Source organism: Chlorocebus sabaeus, chromosome 8 (assembly GCF_047675955.1).
Source record: "Chlorocebus sabaeus isolate Y175 chromosome 8, mChlSab1.0.hap1, whole genome shotgun sequence".
Lineage (NCBI taxonomy): Eukaryota > Metazoa > Chordata > Mammalia > Primates > Cercopithecidae > Chlorocebus > Chlorocebus sabaeus.
This window is the reverse complement of record NC_132911.1, coordinates 32950211-32974399: the sequence shown is the minus strand read 5'-3', so window position 1 is coordinate 32974399 and position 24189 is coordinate 32950211. Positions and strand designations below refer to the sequence as shown.

General features: G+C 41.0%; 1 long non-coding RNA gene across 1 annotated transcript in view; it reads right to left on the bottom strand.

Moving 5' to 3' along the window:
• The window catches only part of LOC140712190 (uncharacterized), a 162715-nt gene that overhangs the window by 36322 nt on the left and 102204 nt on the right, over nt 1-24189 (bottom strand). Inside the window, exon 2 of the long non-coding RNA XR_012093674.1 lies at nt 16496-16585. This is a non-coding gene — a long non-coding RNA (uncharacterized lncRNA). The remainder of the gene's footprint in view (nt 1-16495; nt 16586-24189) is intronic.

The following is a 24189-nucleotide window of genomic DNA, read 5'->3' as shown; positions in this document are numbered from 1 at the left end:
TCTTCTTTTTTTTTTTTTTTGCTTTCAGACAGAGTCTTGCCTGTTGCCCAGGCTTGAGTGCAGTGGGGCGATATTGACTCACTGCAACCTCTTAGGTTTAAGTGATTCTCCTGCCTCAGCCTCCCAAGTAGCTGGGACTACAGGCACACGCCACCATGCCTGGTTAATTTTTGTATTATTATTATTTTTTAATAGAGACAGGCTTTCACCATGTTGGCCAGGTGGGTCTCGAACTCCTAACCTCAAGTAATCTGCCTGCCTCAACCTCCCAAAGTGCTGGGATTACAGGCATGAGCCACCGCTCCCAGCTTCGTTTTTTTTTCTCTGCTGCCACCACCGCTGCCTCCTTCTCCTCCTCCCTTTTTCCCCCTTCTCCTTCTCCTTTTCTTTTCTGAGACAAAGTCATCTTCTGTTGCCCAGGCTGGAGTGCACAGGCTTGATCATAGCTCACTGCAGCCTCCATCTTCTGGGCCCAGTTGATTCTCCTGCCTCAGCTTCCTGAGTAGCTGGGACTACAGGTGTGTGCCACCATGCCTGGTTACTTTTAAAAATCTTTTATAGAGACAGAGTCTCTCTATGTTGCTCAGGCTGGTCTCAAATTCCTGGGCTCAAGCAATTTGCCTGCTTCGGCCTCCTAAAGTGCTGGGATTACAGGTGTGAGCCACTACCCCTGGTAATACTTGTATTTTTCTTAAGCCAACTACATTTGCATAGGCCAAACCTCCATCCCTTGATGAATTTATCTTTCAAAATTCACACCTTAAGCCATTTGCTTCTATGTGAAACCTTCCATGATTCTTTCTCTATAAGAATCCATTATTCTTTCTCTACTTTGGTAGTGTATAGTTTTAGTCATACTATTCAGCATTTTTTTTTTTTTTTTGAGACAGAGTTTCACTCTTGTTGCCCAAGCTGGAGTACAATGGTGTGATCTCAGCTCACTGCAAACTCTGCCTCCTGGGTTCAAGTGATTCTCCTGTCTCAGCCTCCCGAGTAGCTGGGATTACAGGTGTGCGCCACCGTGCCTGGCTAATTTTTTGTATTTTTATTAGAAACAGGCTTTCATCATGTTAGCCAGGCTGGTCTCGAACTCCTGACCTCAGGTGATCCACCCGCTTCAGTCTCCCAAAGTGCTGGGATTACAGGCATGAGCCACTGTGCCCAGACTTATTCAGTATTACATATAGTTAATTTAATTGAATAAATATTTGTTACATGTCTACATTTGTTAAATGTCTACTTCCTACTGTTCTAGGAAGTGTGCTGGGTGCTGGGGTTAAAAAGGTAAAAAACCATAATGACTCCCCGTAGAGACTTCACAACCAGGTTGGGAAACCCAATCGAGATGAACAAAATAGAAAGAAAACCACAGACTCAGAGATGTGAAGCACCATGGCAGGCCTGGGACGGGGGCTCCTGGCTCGGGATGACTGGAAAATGGGTTTTTAAGGAAGGGAGGAAGAGGGGCCAGAACAGGAGGTGAAGGGAACCGAAGGCAACAGCAATGATAATATGAACTACGATTACATTTATGTGCCAGGTGCTGTGCAAAGTGGTTCCCAATAACACAGAGATGTTCAGTCACTTTTGCAACACCACAGAGCTTGTTAGTGGTAGAGCCAGAATTTGAATTTTATCATAGGTAAATTATCAGGCCAACAAGCATTTAAAAGACGTCTTCAATGTGTGAGGCACTTTTCTAGCTAATGTGCATGTTTGTCTTCCCTGCTAACCTGTGATTTCTTTGAGGGATGGGAATTTTGTTTGTTTGTTTGTTGTGTTTGTTTTGGGACAGAATCTCGCTCTGTTACCCAGGCTGGAGTGCAGTGGCGTGATCTCAGCTCACTGCAACCTCCACCTTCCGGGTTTAAGCGATTTTCCTGCCTCAGGCTCCAGAGTAGCTGGGATCACAGGCACCTGCCACCACGCCCAGCTCATTTTTGTATTTTTTGTTGAGATGGGGATTCACTGTCTTGGCCAGGCTGATCTCGAACTCCTGACCTTGTGATCTGCCCGCCTCAGACTCCCAAAGTGCTGGGATTATAAGCGTGAGCCACCGCACCTGGCCTAGAAATCTTTTTATATTTACCTTTGTCAACCCCACATCTAAGAGAATGCTTGGAATGAAGCATACATTTAAAAAATTGTAGTTTCTTTTCCCCTTTTCCACCTTGCCTTACTAAAGCATTGTCCACCCTCTAATTGATAAACACTAGCATCTTCCTCTCATCTCTTCCTTCTATTATTATTATTAGTTAAAGGGTAAAATGATCTGGGGTGGAGAAGACCTTCCTTCTATTAGTAAGTATTTGTTGGATGAGGAGAATTACAAAGTAAAAAGGAATATTATTGTTTTATTATCCCTTAGGTTAAGGTTTTGCTTAAGTGAATCCTTGGACAGAAAGTAACTAAAATGTTCTTTGAAAAGAAAGACCCATTTATAAGAAATACCAAAGCCCCACAGTTATATTGATGGCAGCCTAGAAACACATTAAATCTTGCAAGAACACCTCATTATGAGCACTTATAATTCTTGGCTGTCCACATTTACTTAAGAGTAAAATGAAAATAAGGGGAGGCGCCTCTGTCTTCCTTCTCTGTTGCATTGCTTATAGCAGTGGGGACTCCAAGTCACATTATGTCATGAATGGGGAAATCAGTGTAGCTTTCCCTTTGCAGTACTGAGCAATTGTGTCATACAGGTAATAGTTACGAGTCCAGTATCATAAAAAGAATAAAGAGAAGTATTCAGTGGAAGGCAATTTCCAGCTTTCCAGCTCCTACATAAAGATAACAGCCTCTCCTTTAATAGACCTTATAAGAATTAGATTTTGTCTCAGAAAATTCTGCTAGTGCTTAGCTTTCTGGAAATGTATTTGAAAATAATCAGTTACTCTTAGACTCTCTAGATGTCCTGTTATATTTCGCATTTTCCCATAGATAAGTATGCCCAATCAATAGCAATACGTCTTCCCCATCTTTTCCATCCTGAAGTACTTGTTTATTTCTAAATATTTTTCATGCGACTCCTAGAGATGGGAAAATAAAGAAATTGATTGGGAAAGACAGGACACTTGATGTAGATATTTGACAGGTGGTATGTTGTTGGAAAAGTATAGAAGGTAGCCAGTGTGTACAATTCTTGAGTATGATATACACAGCCTAACAGTCTTTGGAAAAATATATTTCTATATGATGTCCAATAGATTCACTAGGCATTACATAAAATACCTAAATGTCACATGAAATATCAAAATTATCTTAGGTAATATCTTAGGCAAAATGAGAGCATTTTAATACATAAATAAAAAAGTGTATAGGGGTCTTTACTGATGGATGGGTGTCTGCCCAGGCTCCTCTTTGTAGGGAATGCCCTCTCCCTTGCCCCCGTATCTCTGTGGGTGCTGCTCTGCCGTTCACTGTGTGCTCCTTTTCCCTTCACAGATTTGGGTGTGGGTATAACAATGGCCAACCAGTGTTCTGTGTCTCTCTGACCATGACAATTGGTTCATGTTTGGGCACAAGACTCACCAGCTAATAAAGGGTTGTGACTTCTATTTCTCTGCCAGGGATGGCTTTGGGCTGGGGGTAGTTTTTAGATCAGGCCTTACTCCATGCATGAAGGTGAACAATACAGCAGGTACCCATGCAGACAGCCTATTGACTCATTGACTATTCCCTCCGTGGGATCTGTGCCCAGAGACCACTCTTCATTGCATATTGTCCAGAGTGCCCCATGCAACCACCCCCGTGTGAAAGGCTCTGGGCACAGCTGCAGACTTCTGTTTTCCACCTGTCTTCCTTTCCACCCTGACTTGGGGAATTCTGAATAAGTGAGCTGCCTTTTTTTTTTTTTTTTTTTTTTTGGCTTACGGACAAAGCAGAAGTAAAACCTTCCTGGATAATATCTCAGGTTTCAACCACTCCATGCTCTAATAGATGGAGTTAAATGTGGACATGACTGGACCCCATAGAAAATCTTTTATTGACCCTGAGTCACTGTGGGTTCATCCGATGACACCGTAGGAGTCACCCCTCCTCGGACAACCTGTTCTGGAAATTCTGTTTCACCAAGAAAGATGTAAGCTGTCTTGAATGAATTTAATCAGCTTTGGATCCACTTGAGAGATAAGAGAAGAAGATCGCTACTTTTCCCAGAAAAGAATAAAAGACTAAATAAGAAGAGTTATTTATACTTCTGGCTGTCACCTTCAGCAGGCAGTTAAGATTGCCCTATTGAGTGGCCTCTGCTTATAATAGAAGAAGTGAAGGCAGAAAAATGGAGTTAATGTTGCCATGAGACATGACAAAGCCTCTGGTTTCCAGGATCAGCCTGAAATGAATTAAAGCCAAATTCTACCAACAAATCTGTCATGCTGCCCTGAAAACAGGAAGTCTAGGCTGGGCCAACAGGAATTAGTCACGGTACACACTGGCAAACCCTCCCAGATCAGGGCATGAAAAATGTGCTTCATCTGCAAAAATCAACTTTTAGAATTTGTGCAGTGTTTTCCATTACCCACTTTCTTTCCTCCAAAGGCCAGTCATCAGATATGCTTGGCTTACTTAGGCTTCTGCTGCACCATTAAGTGTATGAACTTGTGTGTGAAATGGAATCCCATCTAGCTGGGTGCCCTTGGATAAATGACCTCATTTTTCTGGACCTGAGTTTTGTTTTCTGAAATAGGAGGAGCTTGGCATCTTGTGATCATGAGACTTCAACTTTCTTGGGGGTTAGAAAATAATATATCGGACAGTCATTGAACACCCACAAAATGCTCAGTACTGTGCTAAGAAATGGAGGTAGCAAGTGAAGAAGATATATTCCTTTAAAGAGTTTCCAGTGTCTGCAGGGAGACATATACTTAGAGAAATGTATTATGAAAACGCTGTTAAGGCCAGCAGAAGTCTACATATATAAGGCATTTTATAGTGTATCACAATGAGGTTTTTCTTGACCCTGAATTTAGCCAAGGCCCAAAGCTGAAGAAAAGGCCCTACATACATTCCATCCCAAAGAAGCTCTTCAGCAAACGAGGCCAGTGTCATTTCCCCAGGGCTTACTGGGAGACCAGAGCAGTACAGGTTCCACTTCACCTCTTATCGCAGCACTCCCTCCTTTCAGGAGAAGGGGACCAAAAGGTTGGGGAGGGGTGGGCACACTGGCTCACACCTGTAATCCCAGCACTTTGGGAGGCAGGGGCAGGAGGATGGCTTGAGGCCAGGAGCTCAAGACCAGCATGGGCAACATAGTGAGACCCCATCTCTACAAAACATTTTATAAAATTAGCTGGGCATGGGTCATGCTTTTGTAGTCCCAGCTACTTGGGAGGCTGAGTGGAAGGACTGATAAGCCCAGGAGTTTGAGGATGCAGTGAGCTATGATCTTGCCACTATACTCCACCCTGGGTCACAGAGGGAGATCCTATTTCAAACAAACAAGCAAACAAACAAAAAGGAAAGGTAGGACAGTCTTGGCTACACGAGCAGAGCAATATTCCAGGTGAGAAGCTATGACCTCCCATCCCTAAAATCAGGTGAAGGAAGTTCTAAAAGAATTTCTTGTAAAGATTGGAGGCAACTTCAAGCTGTGGAGGTTGGCATCTCATCCCTTGACTGGGTGTCTGCTGAGCTGTCAAGTTCCTGAAAATACTCCGAGCTGCTGAGCGCAGTAGGAAGTAGACATTTAACAAATATTTGTTCAATTAAATTAACTATATGTAATACTGAATACTGTGTTGAACAAATAACAAATATTTGTTCAATTAAATTAACTATATGTAATACTGAATATATGACTAAAACCACTGTGGTTTTATATCTGTCACATTTGAAATGCCTATTAGATACTCAGATAGATGTAGAGTGGGGTTTTGGAGTCTCAATCTTGAATTAGGGCACTATGACTTAAGGGTGCTGGAGGGCCATGCTGGAGCCCCAGTGTAGGAGTGCCTACATCGTCCCTTTCAGTCCCAGACTCTCACATGTTCCCTGAGGTTTGGGGCCATCCTTAAACCAAGAGAGTTTGGATCTGGAGGTTTCTGAGGATGAAAGGCCTTCTGGAGTAGGCCATGCAAACACGCTTGAAATACATTGTTGTATAAAGTGTTAGGGAAAAGATGGGGTAATTTGTATCTCATCCCAGTTCTTCATAGGCCTTACTTGGAAGGTGCATTGGGAGTTATACCTGATGTAAATGATGAGTTGATGGGTGCTGACGAGTTGATGGGTGCAGCACACCAACATGGCACAAGTATACATATGTAACAAACCTGCACGTTATGCACAGGTACCCTAGAACTTAAAGTATAATAATAATAATAATAATAAAAGAAAGTGTCAGAGAGGACCTGACTCCAGCAGTCCCGGCAGCTCTACGCAAGGAGCACCAGGTTTGGTGGAGAAGTAGCAGCTGTGGTCTGTCTAGTAAACAACTGCACCAAACAGTGCATGGCTTGACCTGGAAACATAGGTGGGGGTGGGGTGTGTTCAGATGGTGGAATGCTTCTGGGAGAGGTCCTCAGTTATGGAGGGGGCTGGATCAAAGCCATTCTCTTCCTGGAAATATCATTCACACAATTAACTGGAAGCCACATTAGACTGAACCAGAGTGAGTCCAGAGAGAGCCCCTATCATGTATGGAGATTCTCATCCACGATCCTTTCTCCCAATACTTAAGGAACTTCAGGCTAGAAAAAGAAGGAGCAGGTGTCTTGGATCCAGACCAAGAGATATTCTTGTATCTAACAGGTACTAGATATTGACTGAACCTGCTACAATGTTGTAAAGGGAGCCACTGCCCTTTGTGGTAGAGAAATCAACACAGCCCAGTTGAAGGTTTTACTGGGGTAAAAATACAATTCTCTATGTACATTTCAGTGAGCTGAGAAACTTTAAAAAATAAATTAATGTATCATGGTGGTGATGGCTAACTCCACTTGGGAGCATCCAAGCACTCATAGTCAAACAGAGGACACAGGCTCAGTTAACTTCAGGACAAATCATAATTGATAAGTGATAGATGTTTTAATAATATGGTAGTAGGGAAAATGAAGGCATACCAAATGAATTCTGATTGGGGGTGGACTGCCCCTCTGATGGGGTGATATTTGAATTGAGTGTGAGAAATTTAAGAGAAAGAACAAAGGATGAACTTACAGGTACAAGGACCAAAATCAGCAAGACACAGAGAGAGTGAAAAGTGTGGTAGTTGGCTATGATTGAGACAGAAAAAGGGAAGAGGGGGATGTGGGCACCAGGGTAGAGTTCAGAGCCTTTCCAATCTGGCTTGACCCAACTTTTTAGCTTTAAGGAGAGTGGATTTTATACTTATAGACAATAAAAAGCTATTAAAATGTTTGAGAACATCTTTTAGGAAATTTTAAGCTATTTACTCTGTCAATATTGTTGAAGGAGGGTTAGAAGAAGAGAACAGAGAAGGGGTGATCACGTAGCAGGGTTTTGCAACTGTGCAGCTCAGAAGTAGTAAGTATCTGAGACAGAGCCTAGCACTGGGAATGAAGATCAGGCATCAGCTCTTCTAATAATTGGAAAGTGACTGGATGAGGGTAAGAGCTGAGAAAGAAGGAGTGGGCAGCTATGACTTCCAATATGGTCTATTATATAGGTGATGGTGCTATGAGACGGGGGAGGGTTTGTAGGAGAAGAATGGGGTTGGGGGGTGGGAATAATAATAATAATAGCCAACATTTGTTATGCATTCACTATGTTCCAGGGATTTTTAAAAGTGTTTTGCATGTAATAACTCATTTAATCTTCACCACACCCTTATGAATAGATACTATTACTACCTCCATTTTACTGATGGGGTTTAGATAACAAATTTGGTTTTATATTTGTCACATTTGAGATGCCTATTAGACAATCAGATAGATGTAGAGTAGGGTTTTGGAGTCTCAATCTTGAAATAGAAAGTGAGTTTTGGCTGGACATTTGAAATTATGGCACATATACAAATCCTTGCATCCTAAAAAAGGGTCCAGGGAGAGCATGTTCTATTACAACATCAAGGGAGACCCTGAGAACCTGGGAACTCCAACACTAAAAGGACAGAGATGGGAAGAGACTGCTATTTGCTCACCATTATCCATGTTCTCTACCTCCTGGGCACCCAGTTAGGTGACATTTCCAGCCTCCCTTGCTGTGAGGTGTGGCTGATTTCTTCTAGCCAGAGGAATGTGTGAGGAGAACTGATGTGGTCATATTTCATGCAACCTTTCACGTGGGCTTTTTTATGCTTCTTACCGCATCCAGCTGACTGGGATGGAAACCTCCAGGCAGTCTATGGACATCACATGTTGAGAAAGCTTCCATCAGCCTCCTCTTTGAGTGCCTGTGTAGGGCAGGGCATTCCTTCCCACCACCCAGCCCTGATTCCTTGAAATTGCTCTGGGCTGTTAGATGAGCAGGAAATACATGTCTATGGTACTTGAATCATTGTATATTTCTGAGTTTATTCATTACAGTAGTTACCTAGGCAGAGAGAACCTAAAGCATGAAAGAGGGGTGAGAACTTATCCATACAGTTACATCATCTTATGTAGAATGAATATTTCCTTCACAAGGCAGCATGTGCCTAGGTTGAAATAAGTCAAAAAAGTTACTTCGCTTGTTATAAGGTTTCTGACAAGAGAGGTAAAGATCTAAATCCTGGGGTGGTTGTTTTAAAAACTGATATCCCCATATCCCTTCCCAAACTTCTGATTTGGTGGACTGTTATATATTCTTGAATTGGGAGTAAGTCTAGAGTGAAACCTTCCACTATCTGTGGTAAGAACAAGCTCATTACTTACTCCAAGGCATCTGACTTGCACATATTCTGTGCTGTACAATAGATCAGGGTCCCCTTTCTTTGCAGGCACAGCACAAAGTGAAGGTCAATCAGCCCATAATTACAGGAACATCACTGTGTTGAAAGCAGACTTCATTACCCTTTGTGAGTGCTACCTGATATTGACTGAGGACTCATAACAAGAAAAAAACCTTCACGCACCCTGCAGATTTGCAATGCAATGCACTGTCATTCCTGTGGAGGATGTACGAGAACTTTGGTTGAAAATAAGGCATGTTTCCAACAGCATTTTGCCCAGAATATTGTGATGAGGTTTGCAGACATGAAACATACTGTCCACATCATCAAGACACATAGTTCAGATATTTTCTAGGACCAGCTGCTAAGTCATGACTCAGACACATGCCTTACTACAAATTCCAGCTCAAGCCACCTGCAAGTTTTAACTGTGTGTGTGCTGTGCATACGCTTGTATGTGTGCTCCTGTTTCCTTGCAAGTAGGAGAGCCACAGAGACTGGACACAGAAATGAAATGCCCAAAAGGGCAATTAAAATAATTGTTGCCCACTTGTAAAATTGGCATCCTCACAACTAAGATAAGCTTGGGCAGCAAAACAACTAAGATAAGCTTGGGCAGCAAAACACTTAGCTGTCATTGAAAAAAAAAGCTCCACATATTGGGAAAACCCACCTCAGAAACAAAATCTAACTCACAGTGAGCTCTGAAGGAAAAAAGGAGGAATTGAATGCACCTCTCTCGCCAAGCATATCTGCGAGACAGCCAGTCTCATAAATTTCAGATCAACTTAGTTTGGCCTCTAAACTAAATCTGCCTTAATGCTATTTGTAGATATAGATTGCTGTCTTTTTCATTACTGTTATCAAATGATGCATTTGCGGCTCAGCTCTGAGCTCCTTGACCCATTAAGTGGATTAGATTGCCTGTTGCCATTGTCCTTTTGGCTTTTGCTTTATCCTCAACTATTCTATCCTTTTATACTACATATATAATATGCATGCATTATTATGTATGGTATGCACATACACCTGCCTGCCATCCCAATTAGCCTGACAACCCCATCCCTTCTGTTTTATAAGAGGGCTGTGTTCAAATATCTTATCAGAGTCATCAATCCTTCCCTGTAGCAGCAGCAGCAGTAGAAATCCTCTGAGAAATGGCATGTCACAAGCCCAGCTCAGGGCCCTTGTAGAGCTACACTCAGCAAATTGAAGATCATGCTCCCTATTAAACTCGTGGCTGGTGCATCATGGGAGGTTCATTTTCAGGAGCAGCTTAGGGCCCCTCCCTTCTCTATCTTACGCATGTTAATCACTCCTCCAGCCCACAGGAGCTGCAGCAGAAAAAATGGGCTCAGGACAAGTCCTGGTTATGTTATTAACATGAAAACTTGCTCTTATACATTTAGGGAAAAGTTAAAGGGGGAGGAAATAAAAGGGAAAGATGAAGACCAAGAATTCAGTCCTGATTCTAGAAGCCAAATGATAGCTCCAGCAGGGTTGGCTGTGGACATAATCATTTTCCATTTTTATTCCATTAAGTATTTGTTGAGGGTCGATCACGTGCGGTGTACTATGCTGGGTATTAAGTATGCAGTGGTGAGCCAGACAGATGCTCATTGCAGCAACTAGTCATGGAGACATATAGTTAAATAAGCCATTTTATTAAAAGGTAGTGACAGTTGCTGTGATATGGCTGCTTATTATATAAGCATTCAAAAGGTGCACCTAAGTATTCTAGGGGAATCAAGGAAAGCTGCCCCGAGGAAGTGACATTTAGGCTGAGACCTGGGAGAAGAGCAGAGGAATTATTTTCCTAGGAGATCCCCATGTTTTTGGTATGCAATAAGGAATACTTGTTAGTCTGCCTCCAAGAGGGCCACCATCAATCCCTTTCTTCAGGCACAAGCACATCATTCCCCCATTGAGAAATGGAATCTATTTCCTTAGCTTTGAATCTGGGCTGGTTTTGGTGACTTGGCTTGACAATGTAATATGCCAGAAGAGATGGTCTGGGACTTTCAAGAACATCGTTGGGGAGACCGGTGACCAAATAAGAGGTCCAACTATCCTGAGACCACCCTGCCAAAGTCACATGAAGTTATCTTAGAGGCTGAGATGCTGAGGAGGGAGGGAGAGAGAAATGACGAAGGGAGGAGAGAAAGAGATGCCAGGTAGCACTGAAGCATCAGATGTGTGAGTGAAAAAGCCATTTTGGAAGTGATCTACAAGCCCCAGCTGCTCTAGCTGGTGCCATGTGACAAACCCTTCAGCTGTGTCTTTTCTGAATCCTTGACTCACAAATAAGGTTTGTTATAAGCCAGAGAACTTTGAGTGGCTTGTTATGTAGTAATAGCCAACTGGAAGAGAATTGCTGCTACTTGAGAACTTGCACCTGGAGAACTATACTTAGCTTATTCTTACCTAGACTTGGTTTAAAGGATGAGATCCTGGACTTCCATACCTCAGCCAGAGGCCATATTGGGATGAGATTTGGAAGTCTTAGAAGGAGTGAGAGTATTTTGCACATGGAGGTCTTATGAATCATTAGTAGCCAGAATATTGATGGTGGTAGCTAGCCTCTAAAAATGGCGTTCCAATGAGCCAAGCCTCCCAGTATTCCTACCCTTATGTAGCCCTCTCCACTTGAATCTGGGCTCATCCTGTGACTTACTGTTAAACAATGAAATGTTTCAGAAGTGATAACTTCTGAGATTAGAAGCCTACAAGCTTTTGTCTGAGCCTCTTGGAAAGCTTGGTTGTCTGACTCTACCTCTTGTAACTCAGCTGCCATGAAGTCTAGCTATGAGAAGCCCAAATCTCATGGAGGCCATGTGTTTTGGTTTAAAGCTCCACTTCAGCTTCCAGTCTTTAACTGACATCAACTGCCAGCCATAAGTGCACTATTTTAATCGTTCAGCCCAGTTAAGCTTCAGATAGTCACAGCTCCACTGACGTGAGAGATCTCAACCAAAAACTACCTAGCTTGGTCGAAGTAACCCCAGAACTCTGAAAGGTAAGAACTAATTATTAATTTAAACCACTGAGTTTTGGAGTAGTTTACTGTGCTGCAATAGAAGAGAAACCATTGCAACTAGTGTTTGATTAGGAAGAATCCATTATAAAACCTAACATGCCAGAAGAATTTAAACTTGGTCAACACCCCAGAATTTTTAAAAAAAGTATCATTCTGGGTACTGACAGCTAAATAAACTCTCTTAGGCTAGTTGCAAATTATTGGAAAATTATCTCATTATCATTGATCATAACTTTATTTTGTTCTACTTCAATGTTGGCTTATACTCTTCCCCTACTTTATTTTGAGACGTGAACACAAAAATGTGTATCAGATGCCTCCCTTCCATATGTGTTAGCAATCAAAGTGTCAATCAATTCATCAGCAATTAAAAGTTTAAGATCTCATAAGATCATTTATAAGATCTCATATAAATGACATACACATGGTATAGTCTCTGTTCTTAGATACCCAAAGCATTTCTTAATACAGTCTTTCTAGGCAGTGAATGGAAAACACAAAGCTATAAGCAGGGGATGGTATAGTCTATCCCAGTGTCTGGCACATAGTACATCGTTAGTGACTCTCTATTCCATGCATCATGAATTCAATTATTCATTATGTCCGTGCCGAGAACTGATCAGTAACTCAAGTCCAGGTGCAACTAGCTATAAATTCTACATCTCTTAAAGACTATGCCTCAGGAGCTGGCCTGAAAGTCTGAAAGCTCTCCAACCAGTGTCAGTATCAGGTACATTTATATATATAAAAAATATATAATATATAATAAATATATCATATTGATTATACTATAATAATTATAACAATTACATATAATTATATAATAAAATATATACTATATAATATAATAATTATATATAATAATTACAATTAATATAATAGATGATAATCATAATATGTAATCATACATATTATATTTGCATTATATATTATAAGAATATAATAATTCATACACACATATAAATACATATATACATGTGTGTATGTATGTATACAATCTTGTCTTCCCCTCACTCTTTTTCCTTTTTGTGCAAGGGAATGTGCTAGACATTGTAGGATTTGTATAAATATTTATTTCTAGCCGGAGCTCTTAAGCATGCCCAACATTCTGAATTACTCAAACTTTCCTTTTTCGGTTAACTGAAACAGTATATTATTGTGGAGTAGTTTAAACTTCAGATGAAAAGACCCTCAATAAATACAAAACAGCAGGAAATAAAATAAGCCTAAGCACTCTGCTGCACTTTGGAATTCTTATATGTGGACTCAGATACAGAGACATAGAAGCTGGTCCAAAGCATAGATAACACACTATTTATGCCCAGAGCATCAAAAGACCCCACTCTCCCACTTGTCTGACACTTTGCCTGCAATTCTACTATGAAAGGCATTTCTTTGAAATTGGCATTTTATTCACCAGACATTTGTTTGAAAGTGTATTGCAAAAAAGGGATAATTTAACTACTGGGAAACCAACAGCAAACAGAACAGTGAATACATGGAAGGCAATTGACATGAGGATGAAGGATGGAGAAGCAAGGCTGGAAATGCCTGGGCCCCTAATGGGGGAAATGAAGACTCTGGCAAGGAAGTCAAGTCTGAGGCTCTAGGCACGGAGGGACAGCATGATGAGTGGGTGTGTTACGGACCCAAACTGGGGTTTGCTTGCCCAGCTCAGTAAGGCCAACATCCACACTGAAGTTTTGAAGGGGGAAAAAGGAGGGTGTTTATTTGCAGGGCAACCAGCAAGGAGAATTGGGCAGCTCACACTTAAGACCTGACCTCCCTGATGGCTTACAAGCAAGACTTTGAAAAGGCAGGGCTTATACGTTTCAGGAAAGCAGATGTTACAGGTGAAATTCCAAAACAATATATGGAGGTTATACACTGGTTTGGCCTAAAAGGGTGGAGTATCTTGAAGTCAGGGCTTACTGGTCATAGGTAGATTCAAAGATTCCCTGATTTCTGATTGGCTATGTAAGTGAAGCTTTGTCTAAAAACTTGGGGTCAGCAGAAAGGAACGTTGAGGTCTGGTCTGTGGGCATGACTTCCTTCAGACCCCTCAAGAATAAATTTAGAACAAAAAATAACTGTCAGAGTTCATACTGTCCTCAGTTTCCCCTTATCTGAAATTGATGTGCCAGTGGACAGTATTTTCTCTTTGGTGGGTGTCCAGGCTTCTGAAAAACAACTCAAGGACATGTGTTGTTATCTTTAGTTTTTGTGAGGAACCAAGTATTTTGTGGCTGTAACTTCTTTGGCTACCGTTTTAAGCTATTATTACTTTCTTACTTGTCAGGTTGCTCATTTATTTGTCAAAGTTAGCTAGGTGCCTGGCATTTTCCTCGAAGAAACTCAAGATTTTCCTCTATTTTCATGATTAGCGGGGCCGGCAGGCCCTTAAGAAAGGGGTTGGGTGGACGGGGGCGGGGGGCGGTCTGTCTCAGTCTCAGGTGGAGGACATTGAACCACTACTTTACACATTTGCTCAAAAGTTGCCTTTGAATGGAGAATCGGACAGAATAATTATAGTGAATCCCTCAAGACAGGGCCATAGGATCATGGGAAGGAAGTGGTGAGAAATACGGGACGAGAACAGGAAGTCATTGCTCCACTTTAATCTGTGTCACCTTGCCTCACATTCACAGACACGATGAATTTTTGCTTTTTCTTTTCTTCTTCTTCTTCTTTCTTTTTTTGTTTTTTTGTTTTTTGTTTTTTTTTTTGTTTTTTTGAGACAGAGTCTCGTTCCGTCACCCAGGCTGGAGTGCAATGGCACAATCTTGGCTCACTACAACCTCCACCTCCTGGGTTCAAGCAATTCTTCTGCCTCAGCCTCTCAAGTAGCTGGGATTACAGGCACCTGCAACCATGCCCATCTTTTTTTTTTTTTTTTTGTAGTTTTAGTAGAGATGGGGTTTCACCATGCTGGCCAGCCTGGCCTCAAACCCCTGACCTCAGGTGATCCACCCACCTCGACCTCACAAAGTGCTGGGATTATAGGACTGAGCTGCCATGCCTGGCTGAAATTTTGCTTTTTCAAAATGGTTTTCAAAACCCACTAGACCTTTCTAATATTGTTTTCACTAACTAACCATAGATGCAACCTCAGGGAGATGTTACTGCTTAGTAACCATGTGTCTCTGTGCTTGCCAAGGTAAAGTGGGGAAGATAGGAACTGTCCTTGCATAGGGAATCTGAGGAAGCTCTGCTGACCCCAGGATTCTCACCAGCACCACAGAAGCAGGAAGTCAATTTTCCAAGTCCACCTACTTATACAGAACCTCTCTTATCCCCATAATGACCCATATCCTGTAATAAATAGTAGATCGGTGACGAGAAGTGCAGCATGAACAAGCTTGCACTCCTGGCATCACTTCTTAATTAGCACTGGCTCTGTTTCCAGGTAGATCCAGGTGTTCTTGACATTTGGCAGCAAAGATAACCCACTCCCAAGCCCCACAATTAGCCAGTAACAGGAAATGCCAAGATTGCATAAATCCTAGGCACTCATCTCTAACTATAACATAAACATGGAGGAAACATACATTACTTTAAAGGAAAAATAGGAGATGTCCTTGGATTTAAATGATCCATCATGAAGGCAGTATCAAAGGGAAGAAGAAAATATATTTTCTGGAATTTCTTTTTTTTTTCAGTGACAGGTTTCTAACTAGCTTAATGAAAAAAAAGGGATCTTATTATTCAAATGCTAGGGATCCTCATGGCATCTCAGAGCATGACTGCAGATGTGCTCCAGGAACAGCTGGAACAAGCAATAAAACTTATCCTAACTATCTCTGTCTTCATTTTTCGTTTGTTCCCATCAGTTTCTCTCTCATTTTTCTCTTTCTTTAGATTGGTTGTCTCCATGTCTCTTGAAGACAAGGCAGGACACAGCCCCCACTCTCTGACCCCCGTCTTCACGACCGTCACGGTTCTCTCAACTTCTCACTCAATGTTTCCTGGGATTGAGGGAGGAGTGTAGCCATAATGTCACAAAGAACTACCTTGCTATTAGCAGTTGCTGCAGATTCCCTCTCATATTTAATCGCCCATAGAAATCATTTGTGTAAGCAATTAAGAATTTGGGTATAGGGCATTTTTAGGGATTAATGATCAGGTAGTAAACACCGACTGCTTATAGCCTTGTCAAGGGCTGTTTACCAGCAGGAAATGACCTACTTCAAGGTGACTGATGATATTTACTAGGAAAATTAGATGAACAAGGACACAAATTCATTTTGAGTGATTCAGGGATGGCAGTATAGTGAATGCATTTCTTGGGCAAGGCTCACTTCTGGGTTAACTGTCTGACCTACGTTGCCCTTGGTTTTACACACAGAGATATGCTCTATAACCATTCTTTGCCAGGCACCTAGCTAGCTTTGAAAAGTGAATGAGCAGTCCGATAAGCAAACATTCTCATGAAACAAGAAAGAAGTTTTGGTTCTACTGAAGCATATTTGTTGTGCAATCATCTTCTCCCATCAAGGATACACATTACAATTTGTACATCCAAAGCCATACACTTAATATGCAATTTCAATAGGAGCCCACTGAACTCACCTAGTTCTGTAAGGCGGTGTTATTATCACTGTTAGGCAGATGAGGAGGTTGAGGCTTACCTAAGGTAAATAATGTTTCCAAGGTCATGCAACTGAGCTCAGATATTATTCATCCATCTGACTTCAGGGCCTGCTATATCACTGTTTCTCCTAGGAAAAACACAGAGCAAGTAATCTGCCTCCAACCTAAATGGAAGTAAACCACAAATTTATGTATTTAATTCTAACCCCAAATGGAAGCTAACACATACATAGTATTCGCTATGTGCTCGTTACTGACCCAGTGCTTTACACATTTGAGCTCATTTAATGCTTACAGTGTGCTTGGAAAGTAGCTACTATTATTGACTCCATTTAACAGAGGGGAAACAGAGTCACAGAATGGTTGAGTAACTTGCTCATGATTTCGCAGCTAATAACTGGTGGATTTAAACTCTCATAACAGCTGTAGTATACTGTATCTTAGTGCCGTTTTGATGTTTTGTCCCTGTTGACTTTGAAAGGCAAAGCATACAAAAGAACACCTTGGGAGTGGATATTAGAGAGGTTTAACATCCATCCCACATGGTTTAATTGTCAGAAGGCAGTGAGAAGAGAATGTGGATTTTCTTTGTGATCCCATCCTCAGCTGGAGAGGCTGCAGGGCAGGCACACAGCCTGTTCTCTCTCGGAAACAGTGGGATTCACCTCTGGCAAGAGACGAAAAGGACAGAAACATGAGCTGCCATCAATTGATTTCTTTTTAAACATTAGCAGGGAAAAAATAGGCAGATGATAACTCAGCACTTTAAAGCTTTGCAGATTGGGACGGTGTTAATCAAATCTCTAGCATAAAGTAGGCAGAGTTATAGGGAGCACAAAGGATACCTAGAGGTCATTACGTACTGTGTGTCCTGACTGCCACAGCTACTGCCCTAACTCATTAAATTTTTCCTAAAGCTAATGAAATCAAGAGGGAGGAGACTCCACAGAGTGGAAAGAGCCTGGGGTTAGAGTTGGGAGACATAAATATTTCTTCGCAATTAAACTGACTCTAGGTTCCCTATGAGTCAACAGTGCAATGTGGTTAAAAAAAGAAAAGAAAAATGGACACAATTGTGTCTACACCCTATATTCAGGATTAATTTGAATCTATGCTCTCAGGTAGCAAAATATCTTTAAAATAAAAAAAGAAAGAAAGTATGCAGAATAAGGAATGTCAGAGGTGATGGTTCCATTTTATTCTGTGTTGCTCAGAGCCCATCTGGAATAGGGAGGATATCAGTTCTGTGCTGATGATGGTTCCATTTTATTCCATGTTGCTCACAGCCCATCTGGAATAGGGAGGATATCAGTTCTGTGCACCATATTCAGAGAAAGTACAACTCAAGCAGAGCCACGAGAATGCTGGCAACCATTAGCTCCAAAGAGGGGGAAGATTATGATTGTGGAAGGGCTAAGATCGGAAAAGAAGCTGCCTCACAGAAATGGAAGAGAAACTGAGGATTTAGGTTGCTGACAAATGATACTTCCTAGAAAATCAAAAAGAAAAACTTACCACCATTCAGAGCAATAGCGTTTGTGTAAGCAAGTACTATTTGTAGTTGTATTTGCTGTAATAACCAGAAGTTGGCTTACCCTGACTGTTCCTCAAAAATTACACTCTCACTAACCCCTTTCTCTAATCTCCCTACTTAATTTTCCTCCATGGTTTCCATAAACACTTGGCATGCTTTGTTTATTTATGATTTTCACCTATTAGAAATTACACTTCACATGGGCATTCATTGTCCATTTTCTCCTTGCTGTATTCCTAGTGCCTGGAATAGTACCTGGCACAGAGTATGTACAAAGTGGATATTAATTAATGATAGATGGTAATGGAATCATCATAGAATGAATGAATAAATGAGATGTCAGCAGCAGAAGTAGCAAGATCCAGGGAGGCAGGGTGGTACGCATGTCTCACGGCCTAGGTGCTAGAAGGCACCAATCATTGGACTCCAATCATTGGAAATTGCAAATGTCTAGTCAGGAGGAGGTTGACTTAGATGGCTGTTTCTAGACCGGGAGCTTTGTGACGCCTCAGAAAGATGAAAGGAAAGGATGGAAATAGCGTTCTGGGGATCTGATATAAGGTATGGCTCTGAGCTATTGCCACAAACTGCATAGGACGAACTCTAGAATGAAAACATGAAAGTTTTCAGTTGTGAAAAAGCTGACCATCTAGGTGGACAAGGAGCTCCCTAGACTATTATGAGTTTCCTTACTTTGGGTGGTCTTTGGTGCCAGGAGAGATTCTGAAAAACTTTACTTGGAATATAAAATCCCATGTAAGTTGTCAGTAAAACTAACTCATCACAGTTGCACGCTAGAGACAGAGAGAGGAGAGGGGTGATGTGGAATGTGGTGAGACTCATCTTCTCTTTAAAGGCCTAGGGAAGAATCCTTTCTTGCTTCTTCCTGGATTCTGGTTATTGCTGGTAATCCTTGGCATGCCCTTGGCTTGTAGGTACATCACTGCCATCCCTCCCTCTGTCATCACATGGCATATTCCTTGTGTTCTACATCCAAATTTCTCTCTCTCTATTTTCTTTTTTTGAGACGGAGTCTTGCTCTGTTGCCCAGGCTGGAGCGCAGTTGTACCATCTCAGCTAACTGCAACCTCTGCCTCCTGGGTTCAAACAATTCTCCTGCCTCAGCCTCCTGAGTAGGTGGAACTAAGGTATGTGCCACCACGCCCGGGTAATTTTTGTACTTTTAGTAGAGACGGGGCTTCACCACGTTGGCCAGGCTGGTCTCGAACTCCCGACCTCAAGTGATCTGTCCACTTTGGCCTCCCAAAGTGCTGGGATTACGAGTGTGACCGTGCCTGGTCAAATTTCTCTCTTCTTGTAAAGATAGCAGTCATTGGATTAGAGCCTGCCTTAATTCAGTATGTTTCATCTTCACCTGATTATATTTATGAAGATTCTATTTCCAAATACAGTCATGTTCACAGGTATTGGGAGTTGTGACTTGAACATATATTTTGTGAAGGACATGATTCTATCCACCACAAAAACATATCAGAACAAAAGACAGGGCATCTGAGGCTTGAATGAATCAATTTTCCTGGAATTTGCCTCCCACCCTGACTTTTGGGAATTGCTTATATAGAAGGAATAGGGATCCTCCTCTTGCCTCTATTCCATGTTCAGTAATTACAGTAGAGTGCACCTATCCCAAACTTTAACCTTGTAGGGGAAGTAAAACAGACATTAACATAAAAATAATTTAATTTCAAAGCTTTTGCTTCAGTCTTTATATAGTGAGGATAAGGCGCTGTAAAGGAAGGCTTCTCTACAATGGGGATTGTATTTGATGTATGGTCATTTGCCCTTGGATAAGAAAGTAATGATGGCTATTCCCTTTCCCTTACCAGTGACTGATTCAGGCTCAACTCAATTTAGGGCAATGTGCTTCATTTATTCTTTCATTGATTCAACATATATCTATTGAGTTTTTACCGCATACTAGATACTTCAAATATCTGGCTAAAAACTCCTTGTACATAAGATTGTGACCTCTGTCAATTACTGATTTTTAAAGCCCATCAGTGTTAATCTAAAAGGACATGGAGAAAAATTACAATTTGTCCAGGAAATGGGAATATGCAGATAACTTTCAGCTGGCATGCAGAAGGTCTTCATAGCTACCCTGAAGATATTGAGGATGTAATAGCAAATAAAGCAAGGAGAATAGTCTTGCTTGATGTTTCTGCAGAGAAAAACAAGGACCTTTCTCCCCTTGGATATTATCAAGGATATGTTTTCCCAGCCTCTGACCAGGAAAGTACCATTCCCGAGATAAAGCAAATGCTTTGTTCAGCAGAGCAGGGAGAGAAAAATAGCTTAAGTCTCTGATGACATTGTTGAGGAACTCAACTAACCAAACCTTACACGAGGACATTCTGTATCATAAGAAAACAAATTTGCAAATAAATATTGAATTGGGTTTGGACTGAGTTTCAGTTTCTTGCCTGCTAAAGCATCTAGCTGATACATGCATGATCTCTTTGCATTACTTAAGTTCTGCGCAGTCTGAAAGTCACAGGAGAATACAGAGAAGTGGCAAAGCTCTTCTCAACAATGTTCTGTCTTTGCTCTGGGAGATTTATTATTATTATTATTATTTTGAGATGGAGTCTTGCTCTGTTACCCAGGCTGGAGTGCAGCGGCACAATCTCAGCTCACTGCAACCTGTGCCTCTCTGGTTCAAGGGATCCTCCTGCCTCAGCCTCCCGAGTAGCTGGGACTAGAGGCTAATCTTTTCATTTTTGTGGAGACAGAGTTTTGCCATGTTGGCCATGGCTGGTCTTGAACTCCTGGCCTCAAGGAATTTGCCTGCCTTGGCCTCCCAAAGTGCTGGGATTATAGGCATGAGTCACTGCGCTCGGCTGGGGATTTTTATTGTGTTTTGAAAAATGACACATTTGATGAGAGGAGAACACCTCCATGGGCAGAGAAACAAGACGAACTGAGTTGTGTCTTTAAGGAAACTGTGTATCAAATCCTTATTTTGTTTTTGAGCTTTTCCTGTAAAGTACACAGTGTGAAAAACTTCTCTTTTTTGGTAGTAATTCTCAGTTACCTTCAATTTACTAAAATCTCAGCAGCTGTGAGTGGTGTGGTGAAATCATGGGGAATAAAAGAAAGGAGTCATAAGAAGAATTCTATGATTCTGTTTGTCAAAGATAGAAGTCAGATCAAATTTTAAGCCCAGTCAACAGATCCACATGAAAGTAGTTTCTCAAACAGTCACAGTATGCTACATTTCAGAAAATACTCCTTCCATCCCTTCCTATTTTTAATCTACTCAGGCATAGAGAAGATATTAATGATAAAAGCATAAATCATATGCAGCATGGGGGTTGGAAATTCAGCAGGAGAATTGGGTCTTGAAGACTTCCCTCAACAGTTGGAATTGTTTGTATGTAACCATGGTGATGGAAAGAAGAAAGCATTGCCTTGGATAACCATTCAATTTCCTCTGCCAAGTTGCTGGTTGGCTTCGTTCATTTTATCCAGCCAGGGCTTGGCTGAAATGTTTTTACACACAATTGCCTAAAGGTTAATATAATTTCAAAACTATGGTCAGAGTTTGTGAGACATATTTTAATTTATTTTTACTGAGTACTGACTAAGTGCCTGGGAACAATTGATGATGATATCTAGAAACAGAAATTGAAATATTGGAAGCAACAAGGAGCTGAGGATTCATCAATCATCTGACTGCACGGATGAGGGTCCAGAAATCTAAATGCCTGCTGTCATTCGGCTGGTCAGCAGAAGAGAAGACTCGAGTTCAGGGTTCTTAAATCCTGATCCAATCTTCCTTCCACAGGAAAGTTCTAATGGCGTTTTCTCTCAGCCTCCTTCAACTCTCCAACCAAGCTCTCAATTCTAAGATCTCAGGTGACTGTTTTGTGCAGCAGACGCGCGAGGGGAGGAAAACACACACACACAATACCTTTAAGGATAAACAACCTTTATCCCATGTAAATGGCAATGCAGATATAATAAGCCAATGATATAATAAGCAAGTTGCTATACTAAGCAGATTGATGTAATAAGCAACTTGTAATGGGAAGGGGGGAAGGAAAAAAAAATATATATATATTTTCACTCACCAGACTATGGAGGATTCACCACCAGACTAAGAAGCAAAAGCCTGGGCTCCAGAATCGGACACTACACTCACCAGACTATGGAGGATTCGCCACCAGACTGGGAAGCAACAGCCTGGGCTCCAGAGTGCACAGACAAGGAGAGGTCTTATGAAGCTTCGGTGGAGTCTGGGACCCTATCTCTTTTTGTAACAAGTTGTTTGGCATGAGGCCCAGTCACGAGGGCCCTTCGCCACTGGGCTCAAGGAACACAAAAAGGTCAACTTGTTTTTGCGATTGTCTATTGTTTTTCAATAACTAATGTATAGGAATAGATTGAAATACAGATTTCTCTGAAACAGCGCAGGATGAACACCTCAAGGGGCTCACACAATCTGTTCTGGGACTCGGTGACCATTGTTTGTGTCCATGTTCAACTGATTTCAAATTGAATATTTAACTTTTCCTCCACAGTGATCTCTGGTAAAAAGATCTGATGCCTTAGAATGTTAGGGCTCCATGCAGCCTTGCAGATCGTCCAGTTCCTAGACTAGACTCTGGTCCAAACCCCTCGCTTTACAGAGAGGAAAATGGATCCAGGGAGAAAAGCTGACTGCATTCCTACCAGTAGCCGGAGACAGAGTAGGACTGGAACTCGGGTCTCCTGGTAGAACTCAATGCTCTCTTTGCTGCCTTCTTTTAGATTAATTTTTATGATTCAGTTTTTATGTTCTTTGTTGGCTTGGTAGCTACAACTGTTTGTTTTGTTATTTAGCAGGTTCTTCAAGGTTTATAGTATGCATCTTTATCTTATTAGTCTTTGTTCAACTGATAGTATATTGCCACTTCGCACATAGTATAACGACATTATGTTTCTTCCTTTCCAGCTTTCATGTTGTTATCATACATTTTCCTTGTGCATATGCAATAAATCCCAAAATACGTGGTTACTACTTGTTTTTAAATAATTATATTTAAAAGAGATTAAATAATAAGAGGAAGAATTCCTTACATACATACCTATGTAATTACCATTTCCTCTGCTCTTCATTCCTTTGTGTGAATCTATATTTTCATCAGGTATCCTTTTCCTTTGGTGGTACATTTTTTCTGCTTTTGCAGGTCTGAAAAAGTCTTTATTTCACTTTCTTTTATTATATTTAAAAATTTAAGACATAATTTATACACATAAATTACATATGTAATTTAATCCATAAAAATTGTTCAAGTTCAATTTTGTTACATGGATATATTGCATAGCAATGAAGTCTGGGCTATTGGTAGATATGTCATCTGAATAACGTACATTGTATCCATTAAGCAATTTCTTATTCCTCATCCCCTCCCACCCTTCCAAGCCTCCAGTGTCTATCATTCCAAACCGAATGTCTACGTATACACATTACTTGTAAGTGAGAACATGCAGTATTTGAATTTCTGCTTCTGAATTCACACCCATGTTGCTGCAAAAGACATGATTTTATTTTCCTTTTATGGCTGAATTGTATTCCATTATGTATTATACCACATTTTCTTTATGAAGTCATTCATTGATGGATGCTTAGGATAACTCCATATCTTTGTTATTGTGAAGAGTGCTGTGATAAACATATGTGTACAGGTATCTTTTTGATATAATGATGACTTTTCCTTTGGGCAATACTCAGTAGTGGGATTGCTGGATCAAATGGTAGTTTTCTATTTAGTTTTTTTTGAGAAATTTCCATGCTGTTTTCTACAGAGATTGTGCTAATTTACGTTCTAACCAACAATGGATCAGTTAGTTTTTGACTTTTTAATAGTAGCTATTCTGACTGGTATAAGATGATATATCATTGTGGTTTTAATTTGCATTTCTCTGATAATTAGTGATGTTCAACATTTTCAAAACATGCTTGACCATTTGTATGTCTTCCTTTGAAAAATGTCTAATCCTGTCCTTCACCTACTTTTAAATAAGGTCATTATTTTTTTGAGTTGCTTGAGTTCTTTGTAAATTTTGGATATTAGTCCCTTGTTGGTTGCATAGTTTGCAAATATTTCCTCTCATTCTGCAGGTTGTTCACTTGGTGGGTTATTTATTTTGCCAAACAGAAGCTTTTAATTAAGTCCCATTGATCTATTTTTG